Raw genomic sequence first — 17,274 nt, 5'->3', positions numbered from 1 at the left:
TCATATCTAATGTTCCTTTTCATGACAAAGTGCATTCAAACCAAGTACTCTTAAGGAGAAAATGTCTCTTACGATACAGCACAGATATATTTTATTCAATCTTTCAATTGACTTCACCCCTAAACAATGGTTCTATTAAAGATCCTGTAGCTTCTGCAATACTCATTGAGAATTTTTCTGTTACACTGTACTACTTCTACACATTGTGCCCCTCTTTAAACTTTGAATGGACAACAGAAATCATCTCCTCCCCTTCTTTGCTACTCTGATGTCGCCCACCCCACCCCTAACTCCCATTTCTCACTGTAGTAACTCCCTTTACAATTCAAATGGAAACAATGAAATTTGTATGCTGTTCTGGACCCATGTTTATCTGCCTTTCTTTCCTGTTATAATATTTCGTTTCAGTTAACTGACTGATGTCCACAGGGACCTAGAAATCTGTCTGATAAGGGAGTTCTTTAAAAAAAAGTTTCTGCCTGTCAAATGGATAGAAAATGAGAAAGACCATATCTGCAGAAACTATGTTACATCTGCTGAAAGAAATAAAGATCCAAATTGAGTGGGGTTTTCTAATGGGTTAGCAAAAGGAAAGAAAGGAAACCGTGACAAAGAGAATAGATGAATTGGATCACTCAAATTCCTGGAAATATTAAGGTATCTCATCTTTTTGTATTTGGGGGTCCATTTCATCCTCTTATGCCAACCTTTTCTTCCTCACTTTATTTTGTTATTTTATTTTATTTTATTTGTGAGACCAGGTTTCCCTTCACCCAGGCTGGAAGTGTACTGGTCACTCATGGGCCCTATCCAAATAATGATATGCACAGAAACTTTGATATACTCTTTTTTCCCCCACCTGGGCCAGTTTTCCCCTCCTTTGGCGGCCTCCTGGCCTGTGCTTCCAGAGGCTTATAATACTAGTGCCAGATGTAGTGTAGACAATAAATTTGTTTTAGCCTCCTGAAGCTCAGAACTCCTAGGCTCAAGCAATCCACCAGCCTTGGCCTCCCCAGAACCAAGGCTACCAGCATATATCACTACGCCCAGGTCTCCTTCATTTTATATGTATTTTTTTTTTTGGCTAGGCAATGGGGTTAAGTGACTTGCTCAGGGTCACACAGCTAGTGAGTGTTATGTGTCTGAGGCCTGATTTGAACTCGGGTCCTCCTGACTTCATGGCCGGTGCTCTATCCACTGCGCCACCTAGCTGCCCCCCCCCCTTCATTTTAAAACCTAGGAAGTTAGTTGTATAGTTTCACTGTGAAAATTTTAGGTTAACCTTTTATTCCTTGATATTTTAGTCTGGGAGTGGATCTTTGATCTCATTGATACAGTCATTCCCTTTATCATCCTGGAAGATTCTTGTCCATGCTCTTTTATGGACCCTCCTCAGGGGATCCACTTAACATGCTGGAGGCCTTCCTTCTAGGTCTTGTTAAATTCCATGGCTACCAACCCAGCACTCAAGTTGATGATCTCTTGTACTTCATTCTCATTCTCTCTCTATATATACATACATTATTTATATGTGTGTGTGTGTGTGTGTGTGTATAAAATATGTGTTACTTTTTGTACATTTCAGGCAATTTTACATTCCTTTTGATCTTTCTGTGGAATCTGAAGTTTAAAGAAAGCAATTTTATTTTAGGATCTTGTTTCATACTGAAAACAGGATAAATGTGGTTTTATTTTCAGCTATATGATGCTGAGGTGAATCCAGAGGAGTTTGGACCTACTTTTAGACAAGCAGTTCTCTAAAAGTGATGAAAGACGTTGGTGCCATCGATTTTTACACATTGAAGATGTCAAAAGAACATATTCTTAACATATTTAGAACTGAATAATCAAATAAAAGCATCAGATAGCATTTAACGAACGTGTTTTCTTCCAGCTTTTTGTCGTCATTGTCTTGTTGATATTAGTTTGGGTGGTGATGTTTTAGTCTCTTGGTAACAATATTTAAGGGCCAGATACATTTGTTTCTGGAAAAATTTTGAAACTTGGTTAGAGTAATCCAGTAATCCAGTGCTACCTAGGACATTATGTCCTCAAGTACGTGTGTGTGTGTATGTATATGTGTGTGTGTGTGTGTGTGTGTGTGTGTGTGTGTATTTTTTTTAACGTTCCTCACCAGTTATTATACTGAAGTATTCCAGAACACAGGGCGGAACAGGGAAGAGAGAGAGAGAGAAAGAGAGAGAGGGAGAGTTTGTGAAAGCTTAGTGTAAATATACATATGATTATACACATGTGTGTAAGATATTAGGAATATTTTTATTTCTGTTGTAGCAAATTTATGTTCTACAACAAATATACACACATATTTATACAGACATACACATAGTTGGTACTGATTTCACTTACCCTTAGATGCTCTAGAGGCTTGTATTCTCCTTCAATCATGTAACCCCAGAGGAGTCCTGCAGTTAAATTATCTGCTCTAATTTTAATATATGTGTATTGCAAAGAAGATTTAAGAATATTTAGTGAATAGTGGGCCATGCCTCTTTCTCTCCCTCTCCCTTTCCCCTGTCTCTTTCTCCTCCCCTCTTCTCTTTATTTCTCCCACTTCCCTTCTCTCTCTTCTTTCCTCCATCTCTCCCTCATGTTAGTCTGTATCAGTGATTTCATTAATACAGAGAACTTCTAGTGTAAAAGCTTTCTCTGTGAAAGCAGATCATTGACTGTTCTGCAACTTATAGTCTTAGCAACTTGCAGGGGTGGGCTGGGGGGCAACTGGCAATGAGAGATGAAATAATTTGCTCAGTTTAATAGTCCCTGTTCTTCAGAAGTTGGAGCTTAAATTCATGTCTCCCTGTCCCAGGCCTTCTGAGGTCAACTGCGTCTACTACACATGCCATGCTACCTCTAGACGTTTCTTTTAGTTGTCAGAAGTAGTGGAAACAGCTGTTTAGAAGACAATCTTTTTTAAAAAAGAATTTAGCCATTTTTTCTATCCTACCCTGTAACATCTTTCCTTTTCATCGGTTAGTACTTGTGCACATTCCAGTCCCTGTTTGTGAGCTCAAGTTGCCTTTTTAACTTCCATTTGTGGCCAACCCATCACTTTTAGCTTTCATTTTCTATTGCAGAAGCAGCCCTGGGAACATTAGGCAGCTTCAAGTTTAGCTTTTGTAATGGCAAAAGATAACTAGCTGCAATAGAAATGGCTAGAGGGCCACAGATTAGCGTTGCCAGGGCAAGAAAGATATTAGGGACAGTTTTAATTGTTTCTCTTTCCCTTGAGGCTTCCACAATTCTTAACAGTCCAGTTGTTTGGGTACTGCTGGAAGCTAAGAGAGATACTTGCAATGCTACCGTCATTACCAAAGTTACTGATTTACCTCTTAAAGGGGGACTTGTTTAAGGTGCACTTGTTTAGTGGCTGGTGAGGGACCTTCTGTGTGTAGCTTTAATACAGAAGAGGGAAGAGAAGCAAGCTCCGGTGCAAGAAGAGTCTGTGCTGAGGCAGGACGATGAAGGTAGATCTCTGTTCAGCTCAGTAATCTCCCAGAGCAGTTCCATAGAGTAGACACATTGTCTCATCTTATTCCTGGCAGTTGATGCTACTGTACCTCCCTGTTTGTACTGTGCCAAAGGTAACACAGTTAAGACGATTATTTCCCATTTTCCCTTTGAGCCATCCTTTAGCAGTCAGTGCTGTGGAGACCTAGTTTTTTGTTTTTTTGTTTTTTGTTTTTTGTTTTTGAAACACAATTCACACTTAAAACATAAGACTAAGAAGCTGCTTCAGTGATCCACATCCAATTTCATATGGAAAACTATAAATTTCATAGTACTCCTGGTTTAAAAATATACTTTCATCCTTACGTTATATTGCTCCATTATTATACTTCAAGGTATCCTTTGTCCTTGGGTCTCCTCGAGAAGGGTAGTCCAGTACTCTATTAAGGGATCCCTACTTCCCATTAATAGCTTGTATTTATATACGTTTACAAAGAGCTTTACATTTGCTATCTCATTTGATTCTCACAACAACCCTGTGAGGTAGGTGCTATTATTATCCCTGTGTTTTAGATGAAGAAGTGGTAGCAGAGGTTAAGTGACTTGTCCAGGGTCACACAGCTCCTAAATGTCAGGAGCAGGATTTGAATTCAGGTCTTCCTGACTCCAGATCAAGTGCTTTATCTGCTATGCCACCTAACTGTTTGCTGCTAGCTATACAGAAAAATGCACTTTTCATAGCATATTTGTACAACTTAGCGAGCAGACAACTTTTAGGTCACCAATTTGTGATGTCCCATGAAGACCTACCTGTGGCTTCTTGGTTAAAGAAACAAGAAAAAAAAACTTCTACATGATGGACCTCTGCTTGTTAGGCAAGCAAAATTTTTATTCAGATTATGATATTTAGGAATTTTGCTTCTCCCCAGAAGGAGTATTTTAAATGTTAGTTTTGGGGTTGTTTTGTTGCTCTGTGACTGAATAAAAGGTCTTGGTTTTAAAAGGTTTCACTTCCCTTGTTCTGCTTCTCTTACGTTTAGTTGGAATATGATACTCTACGTTCATTTATCCTCATGGAGGCATATAACACCGGTAACTCACAACTTATGAAACCAGGGGTAAATAATCCATAACTTGTTCTGCCATGATTGCCATAATATTTATATCGAGAGCACAAGTAACAAACAACCAACAACAAAAAGAAAACCAGTTTGTTTTTATTTATAAAATGTTTAATCAAAAGTACAGTAAAGTTCAAATGGAGCTGCAAATCCCGGTGGTTCACAATGGTTTGATTTATTTTTTTAAATAGACCATGGATAATTAACCATAAAACAAAACTTTCTCAACTCAGGTTACAAGGAATTGCATAGAGGGATAGCAAGGCATTCACAACTGGTTGCAACTGGTTACAGTTTTTAAAGTTAAACATAGAGGCAGCTAAAGGAGCCAAGTCATTTCTGTGTCCCCAGCTGTGTTTTCCCTTCTAAGCGGAAGCAACCTTTGCTTGCTATAGCACAGCCGAAGCCAGTGTCCCAAATTGAGAAATAAAAGTATGACTTTCATTCTTGCCATTTTAACCTCTACTTGTTAAAGTTAATACTTGCATAACACTTATCAAAACATTTTTCATTTCAGGATGCTTCAACAACATTAACTGGTTTTTCTTCACAACATCACTCTGTGGTAAGTAACTTTTATTATGCCCATCTAAGAGAAGAAAGTATTAAGTCTGAGATCAAATGCATTTCCCTCAGCCTTGGTAAAAATTGGACTATGAGCCTGTATTAAAATCAGCACTTAAAGAATTTGAATATGTCTGGATTTTTTCATTATCCTATCTGTTAATTAATGTACAATGCAGCTTGAGGGATGGAGGGGAAAAGACATTTACTCTCAAAGAATGCTGCTTTAATTTTGGAGTATTATCTCATATTTCATAAGAACAACATTCTCAACTGCTTCAGTTGAGAATGGAAGTTTTTTAAGGTTTGACTGCATTTCCATACCTATATGTGAGTGCAGGGGTGTAAAATGCATGTGTACACTTTTCCCCAGGACCATAGGAGCTTTAGCATTGGCCAAAAATAAGTATGATTTTTTTTTTTATGATTGTGACTTTCCCTATTGTGGTTTCAATATATCTTGCAGGTTGGCCTAAGAAATTAAATGGGAATTTGGGGGCAGTTTTGTGGAAGCTGCAGATGACACAGAAAAAGTTTAAAACTCAGAAATGCACAAAATATATGTATAGTATTGTATAATATCAGTATATTTTATCTTTTAATACCATAAATGTTCCCAGATTTTACAATTACAATCAGAAACTGTAAACACCCTATAAGAGAAAAAGAAAAAAAAAAATCAGACTTCTCTGGTACAAAGACAGGGCCAAAAATTTTTATGGGGATTTTCCAGATCCCAGGGGTGCCCAGCCCCTAATCTCTGCAGTGTGGAAGGGATAATTGTAAATAAAAGAGAGGTTGAAAATGAACTTTGTGTGCATTGAATGTTACCTGATTACTCTTTTGTTCATTTGAGATATATATCTTCTATTTGGATAAAGGATCTTAAAACCCATCGCTTTATCTCCCTGCTCCGCCTTCCCCTACAATGGACCTATGACTTCCTTAGTATAGAAAGCTCTTGGGGAGGATTGTCCTTCTACAAAGCAGATGAACAACTATTCCACAATTTATGGTAAGAGAATTGCTTGGGGCACTATGAGTGACTGGCCTTGGGTCTAAACAAGTCTTGGAAGGAGATCTGATTGTCTCATACATAGCAGGACCTAAAGAAGTGTTGGACTGAATTGAATTTAAACCAAATACAAAAATGAAAGGGTAAGGTGCCCTTAGATAACTAAATGATGAGGTCCTGCTATGTATAAGACAGGGGCAGCTAGGTGGCACAGTGAATAGAGCTCTGGGCCTGAAGACCTGAGTTCAAATGTGCTCTCAGACACTTATTAGCTGTGTGATCTCTAACAAATCACTTAACCCTGTTTGCCTCATCTGTACAATGATCTGGAGAAGGAAACCAACCACTCTAGTATCTTTGCCAAGAATACCCAAAATGGAGTCATGAAGAGTCAGACATGACTGAAAAATAACTGAACAGACATATATGAGACAACCAAACTTCCACTTAAGACTTGCTTTGATTCTAGGCAAGTCAATCAATCTCACAGTGCCCGAGGCAACTCTCAGCCCAGGCTACATATATATATACACACACACACATATATGTAGATATGTATACATACATATGCATACATGTATAAACATAAATATCATCTCTCACATATATATATACACATGTGTATGTAAATGTGTGTGTATTATGTGTATATTGAGAGAGTGGGAGATTGAAGTTTTGTTCACAACTGAACACAGATTTAGGAGATGGGTGGGATAAGATTTATATAGCATTTCTCAAATATTTTGTTCTCAGTGCTCCTTTATACTCTTAAATTAAGGATCTTTCCCCAAACTGGTATGGGGGCTATATCTATCCATATTTACTATATTAGAAATGAAATTATCTTAGCATTATTATGAAAATAGTTTTGACCTTTCAGATCCTCTGAAAGGGTCTTGGGGACCCCCATGGGTTCCTTGGACACATTTTGAGAACCTCTGGATTTGTATCTTCATTAATGGAAGTTTTTAGAAGTTTCAGAGAGTTGGTACAATAATCTCTAAAGAGTCTAAGAATTGTAATAACCAGGAAATGTGTGTACAGGATCAGGACTGAGGTGTTTTAGCTTAACGTGGTCCTGAAATAGCAGAGTGTTCGACAGGTCAATAAGCACTGAGATACAGCCCTGAGATGGCAGACCTGTCACCCTCACCCCCGCCAGTAGTGGGGGGCAGGGAGGAAGGAAGAGGGGAACCAAGCTTTCCTGATGTCTCACTGTGCTAATGCCTGGCTTCAGCTAATGCTGTTTAGTCCAGAAAATCATATCCAAGACTCACTGATGATCTCTAAGGGCCTTTCCAGTTTTAAAACTCTATGAAAATTATATTCTTGACTTTACTTTATATGAATCTGCATACAATGAGGAAAATAATCTTTTGGAGTAATAAAGATGGACTTATAAAAAGGACTTTGTATATCTATTGCCCATAATCTCTATTTGTTACTATGTTGCTGTTTCTAATTCTGTTGCACATCTATCTCTGTCTCTGTATCCATCTCTCCAGTGAAGTTAGCAACCCTTTAGGACTGTAACTTCCCTGCCCCAAACCCTTCCCCCCACCGCTTGCTTTAACTTGTTCCGTTGCCCAGAAAAAGGCTCCTATCAGTGTACCAGGAACCCAAGGGACATGCATTATGTGGTGGCTTTAATTTGTCACTCTCTTTGCATTTAAAAATGAGATCATCATGAAAGGACCTTAATTTCACACCCCCTCTGGCTTGCAAAGTGGCCAGCCCCTCCCGTATTTCTCCTCAGTGACAGAAAGCCCTTTATATTTTTGTGAACAGAGAAAATCTTTATTAATATATCTATTTCCATTTGTCTTATGTGTCATTTTTTAGGTATGGGTATTAACCCTACAAAGACACAAGCTATTTTTTTATGAAACTGCTTTAATAGATTATTGACTCCTAAATGGGAGAGACTGTATCTTATTCATCTGTGAAACTCCCATAGGGATTTCAAAGAGAAAAGCAAAACCTTGCAAGTGGTAGGTGATTAATAAACATTTGTTGATTGACTGAATGAAGAAAATACAAACCAGTTTATCTTTAGAGTTTAATTATAAAAAGATTCAAGTATGATACAAAGTAAATTGTATATTTTTCTCTACTGAATATATGTCTTCTTTACTATCTAATGGGTGAATTACTTGGGCAAACCTCACCAATATTTCATGAAGCTTTTAGTCACAGTTAGAAGACAAACATATGTATTTTGTTGGTTGGAGAGTTACTTCACAAATGTCCTTATCTCTCACAGAGGAAAGAAACTTTCTGCCCCATTCACCTTTCACACCTAAAATTTTCAAGTAAATTTAAATGATAATTTGTAAAGTTGATCATAATATCAGAATGACTATCAGTATCATTATTAATTTTATACCATGAATGGTAATGTGTTCAAAGCCAGTTTTAACTTATATACTAATTTGAAAACAAAGATGCATAGCTTCTTCCCCATGGGCAATTGCAATCTAGTTCTAACCAATCCAAGAAGATAAGTATGACAAATAATTCATATTCATTTTTAAAATGTGTCCATTATGCAAATTGCTTTATTAATTTAAGTCTTACTTGGACTTTAGAGTTAAATAGGGTCATAAATACAGCTTGAGGCAGCCAGGTGGAGTAGTAGATAAGGTGCTGAGACTTGGAGTCAGGAAAACCTGAATTCAAATCCTGCCTCCAAAACTTATTGGCTGTGTGACTCTAGGCAAGTTACTTACCTCTCTTAGCTTCAGTTTCCTCATCAATAAAATGGAAATGATAATAATAGTGCATACTTCCAAGAGCTATTATAAGGATCAAATGAGATGTATATGTAAAGCACTTTTCAAACCTTAAAGTGTTGTTTAAATGTTAGGTATTATTATTAAAGAGAAACAGTGCTTTGGATTTAGTAGAAACCTTGGTAGTGAGTACCATATTGATTGATTTATTGATTTAGAGTGGTTGGATGTAATGGGATAGTTAAAGTGGAAACAAGTTGAGATGGAATGGGAATTAAGCACCTACTATGTGCCAGGCAATGTGATAAGCACTTTACAAATATTATCTCATTTGATCCTCACAACAGCATTGTACAGTTGAAGAAACTGAAGCAGATAGAGGTTGTCTAGGGTCACAAAAGTAGTGAGTATTCATGGTCAAATTTGAACTCAGACCTTCTCAACTCCAAGCCCCAAAGAGCTCTCCATTTGCACCACCTAGGAAGGCCTCAATTCAAGTTTTACCTTTGTCACATACTGGCTATATGAGTGTGGACCAGCCATAACCTCTCAGTGCCCTTAAGTAACTTTCTGAGACTGTAATGTTTTAGATGAATTTCTGATCTGCACAGGGATAGGATATTTCATCATACCAACTAAATCATTGGATCTGGACCAAAAACAAAACAAAACAATAGAAGGAGGCAAAATGTAATAAGTGCTACAAGAGAAGTACAAACATAATGTTATGGGAGTTGAAAGGAAGGAGAAATTGTTTTTAGATTTTTTTCCCCTATGTTCTAGTCCCTGGTCATTTCTTCACTCAAGTTAGATCCTAAACAGCTAGCATTGGAGCAGCATTAGTACCTGGGAGTTTCTGTAGGCCTCATCATTTTTGTAGAAAATTAGGGGCTCCTACCAAGATCCCATTTACAACTCTCAGTAGTTATCTCCAGGTCTTTGGGGGGGCTTACATTTAAGCTGAAGTTGGAGGGAAGAATTTTCTTATAAAGTCCTGGGTATTCCCCATATATTAGGGAAGATGTCTCCCCTCCCTCCCTTACTCCTACATCTTAGACCTGGCATGGTTTAAAGGTACCACCCAGTACTTCTTTCTTTCTTTTGAAAATTCATGACACTTATGTTTGCATTGCACTAATCTGCATTTGGTAATTTTCATAAAACTTGTCTATATTCCTCATGATTAAGTCATTGAGGTCTGAACTGCCACTTGTATAAATAGTCAGTATTAAATATGTTATGAGCATGGCTCTAGTATCAGAGGATTCAGAAAGAAATAATTACTGAAATTTTCTTGTTTCTTCATCTGTACACTATGCATTGCTACCTCAACCTACCCAAATCCTGATTGTAGCAGGAATTTAAAGTGGGGAGCAGGGTGCCCGAGAAGCTGGAAGTTCTGGACTATAGCAGAAGCAGATACAATGACATGCCTAGTACCTCTCCCTTTCCTGCTCCTCATCTTTCCCACCCAGTATCACTTAGCTGTCACCTTCAAGCTTAGATCCATGGAAGGCCCTGGTACCACTCTGGCCCCTAGGCAAGGTAGATTGAATGAGCCATAGTTCTATAGCTCAAGTTAGTCTTGTTTCTGACCCTGACTTTGTATTTTGTTTCAAGCAACTAAACTTTCTCCATTTTCTCCCCTTCAGTACATCCTTTATACCCTAGTTCCAGAAAATGAATCTTTGTCTTATTTTCCTATCCCCAAGTTTCATTCTTGATCTCCTTCCTCCTAGTACCCTAGTCTTTAGTAACAAAGGTCTTATGTACTCTTGCCCTTCCAGGCACTGAAGCCTTACCCTAATACCTGGATACTTTTTGCCAAACCTTCCTGAATATTGGGCTCTTCCCTACACCTTTACCTATTTTCTACCACGAGACTTACCTCACATTTTTTCCTATTGGACAGTGGGGCCACACTCTAGCTGCCCACCATTGTATCTTCCTGATGCCTACTGGCTTGCCTGCCTAGATATCCACATTTGCCTGCTGACATGTTTCTCTAATATCTCACCTTCCCCTCAGACTTCTTCCTATAATATGCCTTGTTCAGATCTTCCATGGTTTCTTGCTACATCTCAGCAAGTCTCTACTGTTCAAGTCTCTGGTCTCTACTGTTCTAGCCCTTCAGGTTTGATCTATCTGCTAGAAGTTAGCGGGGGAGGGAGAAAAAGAGTGAATATAAAGGAACTGGGGGTGGGGGAATGACCTTAGGAAAAGAATGATCACTAGGGCTCCTTCGTTTGTCCATTCCTTAATTTATTGCTTTCACTGTCCTGAGAACACTTTGTAGATAGAGTGGTGCCTTTCAAGCTACAGGAAGTTAACTGAGTCTATTTTCCTATTTTTATAATGGATAATGTAGGTCATCCTTGTTTATAAAGAACTTTGAGATCCTCAGATGAGCAACATTGAATGCAATTTATATTCTTCATAAAGAAACAGTAGATATGATCACCTACTGGGTAGTTGCCTTTAAGTTTCAGGTCTGTGACTATTCAAAATCAACGGGATGTCCAACAGGTATACCCTGTATTCAATCAGAAATTCAGTATGTGAGTAACCATGTAACATACTGTATCAGTATAAACTGAATTTATGTGTTACAAAGGTCTGTTTAATCTAAGGAGCACATTTTCCATCGTCCTTGAAAGTGAGTAGCTGGAATATTGATGTGCCCAACCCTTGGGAAAAAAAGCTTCTCTCCCTCACTAAATCTCTAGAAAAATATGATAGTTTACAATGTGGACACACACAAAATATTTTCAACCAAAGCTGGTAGAGCAAAGCATATGAAAAAAAAGTAATAACATAAGCAGTAAAATATCCCAAGCAAACAGAAAGCATCTGTAGAGTTTGCCAGACTAGATGGTGTAAACAATCTGAACCTTTATCTTTTTGTTCCTCATATTTTTAATCTTCGGAGCATTCTTGTTTCTCCTCATCCATCCCTGACCTGGCATGACTATCATTAAACTGTCAGCAGAAGGCCAGATTTTTATTGGAGGAAGGAGGGTATATGTGCAAAGAAAGAGGGGCTGATGAGGAAAAAATAGGGATGAAAAATTCTGTCATTCTCTGTCCCTTGTGGGACTCTAAAGCTTAATCCCATAATATACATTATTGATATTTAAGAACAATTACCATTTTGTCATTATCTTAAATATTTGATTTTAATAATATATCAATTGAAATAAAAACCAAAAAAAAATTTTCCCTTTTTGTTCCCTATCCTTTCTTAACCTGCTTTTCCTATTAGAGGTAACTTTGCTGTTTATCTTGCATACATTTACAGTGTCAATGTCTATTTGAAAAATAGGTTTTTGCTTATGTTTTATGCATTACACCCAGGTGAAATGTCAGTGTACAGCAATAATAATTAATAGTGCTATTCACTCTTTGGCTTATTATGTTTTCCCTTGGATTGGATTCCCATATGATCTCTGAAGATTATCTAATTTTGTTGCATTAATGACCCTTAGTCTCTGGCCATAGAAGAGGATTGGCCTGGAGTAACATCTTCCTCCCATATCCTACCTTATTAGGTTAAATATTATTGCCCCAAATACAGGTACAGGTGACCATTGGATCATTGTTGGAAGAGCTTGACTCTAATGGTTAAATGAGGAAGGAAAGAATTTCTTTGCTGAATTGACTTAGAAACCCTCTGATGCCATATTCTTCATTACACAACTTCAGAGAGCAAAAAAATATATGTAGCCAACATGCCAATCTACCACATCCAAACCTCATTTCATAAAGGAGATAAAGTTTCCAGTTTGATCACATGGGAAGCTATTTGCCCACATTACATTGAGATGGTCCTTATAATGGGGAACCTTCTATTACCCAACCGATATCCCTTAACAGAATAGCATATTGCTTTCCAGAAGGCAAATTTTGACACTTGTGAAACTAATTACTTAGGTCTTGCTATATAGTTCATAGAATACTTCTCTTATAAGCCCATGAAGTAGATAAAACAAATATTTCCTGTTTACAGATGAGAAACTGAGACTCAGAGAGGAAAAAAAATTTGTCCAATCACATAACTAATCAGAGGTGGAACTGAGCCTTGAACCCAGGTTTTCTGAGTCTAGTGCTCTTTCTTTTCTAGTGTTATAGGACCTATGAGATACTCCACACACATATAAACACACACACACACACACACACACACACACACACACTCTCACACACACACACACACACACACACACACACACACACACACACACCCTATGGCAAATGTGAAGATAACCTCTATCAGTAGGTTGAACTTTAATTAAATGTATATGTGTCAAATAGTGGTCACTTTATTGCGTATCTGGAGAGAGGATAATGTGGGGATTCTTGGTTGGAAGACATACACCTAGCCAGCCATATTACCTAAATCAATCCTGGTGATGTATGTTGCAACCAAGCCTCCCTCACAATTTGGCATCTTGTAGTCAAGATAATTTATACATTTGAATGGACTAGGAGTATTCTGTTTTGCAGCATACATGAAGGTAGTTTTGGTACCAGGGCACAAAAGTGGGAAAAGGCTATGAATGAAGGTACAAGATCTTTGGAAGAGAAATCTCTTTGTCATTTACATGGTGTCAGCAGAAAATTACTCAAGGAAAATGGAAGGGAAAACAGGGCTCAGGGGTGGTGGGTGAGAATAGAGAACTTTCTGTTTGGGATCTACCATATTGCAGCACAATATCACAGCAAGGATCAGTAGGGACTTGGTTTTGGTTAACACTGCCTTCCTGCCCCACAACACCCCCCATTCCCACCCATGGACATATGCACATTGGAAGCCTTTGCAAGCCATTTGTGTTGTACTGGTTCAGATCAAATATTACATTACCTGGTTCCAATTTTTTTTTAATGGCCATCTATAGATCAATATAATGTAGCTGTACTATGGGGTCCTCCCCAAATTTGTGGTTTTTACAAATAGCTTTCAGTCAGTTAGCAAGCATTTACTAAGTGCTTACTATGTACCAGGCACTATGCTACGCAATACAAGCAGAAAGACAGTCCTTGCCCTCCAGGAGCTTACATTCTAATGGGGGAAAGACAATACATAAAAGGAAGCTGAATGGCAATGTTAAAAATGAAATTTTACTCTTTAAAATGTATTCTTATTTGTCTCCAGTGAGTTAACTGGTTAATCATGTCACTGTTTACTTTTTACTTGTACATATTGCAAATAAAATGAGAGAAAGGAAAGCCTGTGGTTATAAAACTATTTGGAGGAGTTAATTACAATGCCAAGACTATATTTTCTCCAACTTTTCCTGTCCCGTAAAGTTTGATTACACCAGAATCTGCACGCTAGGAAGTACATTTTCGTTTCCCAGGGAGAAAAAATGGAAGAGAAGAACAAATCCAGTCAGTCCTATGAAGAGACCTCAGGCAAACTGGTATAAGTAGCAGTGTCAGCAGTTAATGAGTACAGTGCCCTCCTCCTCTCCTCATAGAAGGGGTAAGATTCTAGAACAGGGGAAAAGTGGACAATCCTTGGGAGGTGGAAGCAAGCACTTCGAAGGTCTGCCTTTGTCTTGGAATATTGGATCTAGTTCAGGTTTACTCCACAGAGAACCCTAGAATCAGATTAAGAAATGTAGTCCTTTTAAATATCTAAGGTTCCTCCTAGGTCAGTGCGATCCCATATCCTTCTCTTCCTGCCGGGCCCCCTTATTCCCTCCAAAACAGTGGGTGGGACTGGGATAAGAATATGTGGATTTTTTTTTCCTTTTTCTGTTTTTACCTGCTTGCAGTCACCTAATCCTGGAACAACCACATGTAATCAGTCCTTGACAGGAAAGAGATCTCACTAGTCACTAGGAAGGAACTCGGGAACTCCAGTTGTCAAAGGGTACTGATCTTGCCTTTGTCTTTTTTCATAGTTCAGCCTTTGGCGCCTGTCACTAGCAGTCAAATAAGGACAATTTTACCATTCTCTCTTGCTGCTCTAATTTTTTTTTTCAGCGCCGGTACATGTATTTGTTATTCTTTATAACCCCCTTTGAAGTTGGAAATCCAAGGGGAATCTAAAACCAACCAGATGTTTCTGCTGTTGGAGAGAGAAGACAGCAAGGATTAAGTTTAACTAAAACTTGGTCCTAGAAAAAAAATAATTACAGCTAGAAATCATCTTCAGATGCATTTAATTATTAGATATTTTTCTTTTGTTTATCAACCAGTCATAGGTGATACCACTTAACAATTTACTCTAGCAAAAATATACAAATCATCCAAATAAATAGTATTGGCAATTTTTCTGGCATATTTCCCTTATGGAGTTTTAGTCCTATTATACTACTGCATATTTCCCTCCCACGCTGTTGCAGTACAAGTCTATTTTTTTTTCTTTTTGGTTGTTGGAGGATCACTACTATGTCACGTTGAGCTTGGAGGCTAGTCATGCAGATGAATGCAGAGAGTGAAGTCAATGTAGCTGGAGGTTACGGAGGGAAGAGAGGGGATATGGCCAAAGTACTCCATACTTGCAGTTCAGAAATTTTATCACTCTTCACTAGTGTTACTTAAGGCAAAACTTAGGAAACACAGGGATTGAACACTATGATGACCTGCAGGGTAGGAAAAAAGAAAGCATTGTTGGCTACCAAAGGTTCTGAGCTTACTGAAAACATTGGTTAAGAGTAGAGGGCAGGAAAACAGTTCAGATTATGAAAACACTTGAGAGAGAGGTACCTATGAGGAGAAACCTTCTGTGATCATTTAGGATGGATCCCAGGAGGCCTTTGGAGTATGTATCTAGGCTGAGTGAGGGCCTTCTCTGCCCATAGAGTCTGATTCAGGTGAACAGAAAGAGCAAGGACCCTGCAGACTTAAAGCTCTGAAGAACTAAGACAAAGGCTTTTTAGGAGCTTTGCTTCCCAGTTGAAGTTGCACTGGATTGATTGATTTTTTTTTCATCCTCAGTCCTTTCCTCTCAAACTATTTTCCCCATTACTTATAAATCTGAGTTTTCCAATTTTTTTGTATGGAAAACTAAGTGCTGGGGCATCCCTGGGAACTTATTGGCCCCCTTTGCTCAAGGGGTTAAATTTTTGGGAGATTGTCTTTCACCTCACAGGGACTGAATACATGCCACTTGAAGTTTCTGTCACTCCGCCCAGTTTTATTTTTAAATAGAAAATCTGAGTCCTCAATAATTATATTAAGCTTCCTAAGCAGCACATATCAATTGCATATACCATTTTAAGCACTTTTTAGTCCGTCGGAAAAGAAAGGAGAGAGAGAAAGAGAGAGACAGAGAGACAGAGAGAAATCACTCAGCAGCTGATTCACTTATTTTAAGCAGCTTTCGCCATTTTAAAATATAAAAAATTCAGGCACTGGAACATTGGGTGATTTGAATGTTCTGTAAGGAATTGAGAAAAAATAAAAAAAAATTAATGATATGTTCTACATTCAGGGACCCGAGTTTCCAATTTAATCCTGAGGAAAACAGGTTGAAATAAGGGAGTGTTGGACCCAACAGTGTCTCTTCTTCCTTTTCATTTATTTATTTTTTTGTCAAAGCAGATGGTATGAAAAGCATTTATATTGGTCTTGTTGCTGACAGAGCTTAACTTAATAATCCAGGACTTGGAACTGGGTGTTTCAATAAAGGAAACACTGTTTGAGAGATTTTCCATTCAAAACAGCATCAAAAGTTTTTAATTAACAGCATCACAAATTAATGTCCTGAATGTAGGCCTTGGTGCCTACATACCCTGTTACTAGAGGAAAGGCCGCAAGAGAGATTCATTGTGTATGTCTGTGTTTTAAAATATATTTTTATTTGTTTATTGAATCTAAGTCCTAGCTGTCCATTGTATTGCAGAAATACAAGAGTGAAATCTGGGGAGGGTGGTGGTTCATTCCAGCGGTTTCATTTTGTTCAGTGATTATTGTCCTGAGTTCTTTCTAATTGTAATTGCTTACAAAGTTAGGAATCAGTAACTCCTTGCCAGTCCCTGAAATTTTTGAAAGCATGGGGCTTGATACAGTATCAAGCATGGGATAGCCTAACAGTTGACAAAGAACACCAAGCTATGGGCTCCCTCAATACACTGGCTTCAGCCCAAATAGTTCATACTCCTCTGTCTTCCCTTATGCATTGGACAATGATTTTGTTTGGTGATCATTCCTTACAAATAGTTGGTGTTATGTCCAGGGTATTGTAACCATATTTCAGATCTTCCAATCAGGGATGAAAGGGCAGAGAGAGATTGGAGCCAGAGGGTATACAGATGGTTTTGAGAAAGAAGAGAGTAAGTAGAGGAGAGAGAAAGGAAAGAGCAAAAAGAGAAAAAAAAAGGGAAAGGGACCAACTTGGAAAGTGGTCCCTAATGGAGTACTATGA

At 38.1% G+C, this 17,274-nt stretch overlaps 1 long non-coding RNA gene across 2 annotated transcripts in view; it reads left to right on the top strand.

The window, feature by feature from the left end:
* The window catches only part of LOC114045815, a 617,680-nt gene that overhangs the window by 345,057 nt on the left and 255,349 nt on the right, over positions 1–17,274 (top strand). For both annotated transcript variants that reach the window (XR_003569432.1, XR_003569433.1), the window contains exon 5: positions 5,107–5,154. This is a non-coding gene — a long non-coding RNA (uncharacterized LOC114045815). The remainder of the gene's footprint in view (positions 1–5,106; positions 5,155–17,274) is intronic.

This window comes from Vombatus ursinus, unplaced genomic scaffold (assembly GCF_900497805.2).
Source record: "Vombatus ursinus unplaced genomic scaffold, bare-nosed wombat genome assembly UNPS02001419.1, whole genome shotgun sequence".
Lineage (NCBI taxonomy): Eukaryota > Metazoa > Chordata > Mammalia > Diprotodontia > Vombatidae > Vombatus > Vombatus ursinus.
Note: the sequence above shows the minus strand (reverse complement) of the source record. Positions and strands in the feature narration are given on the sequence as shown.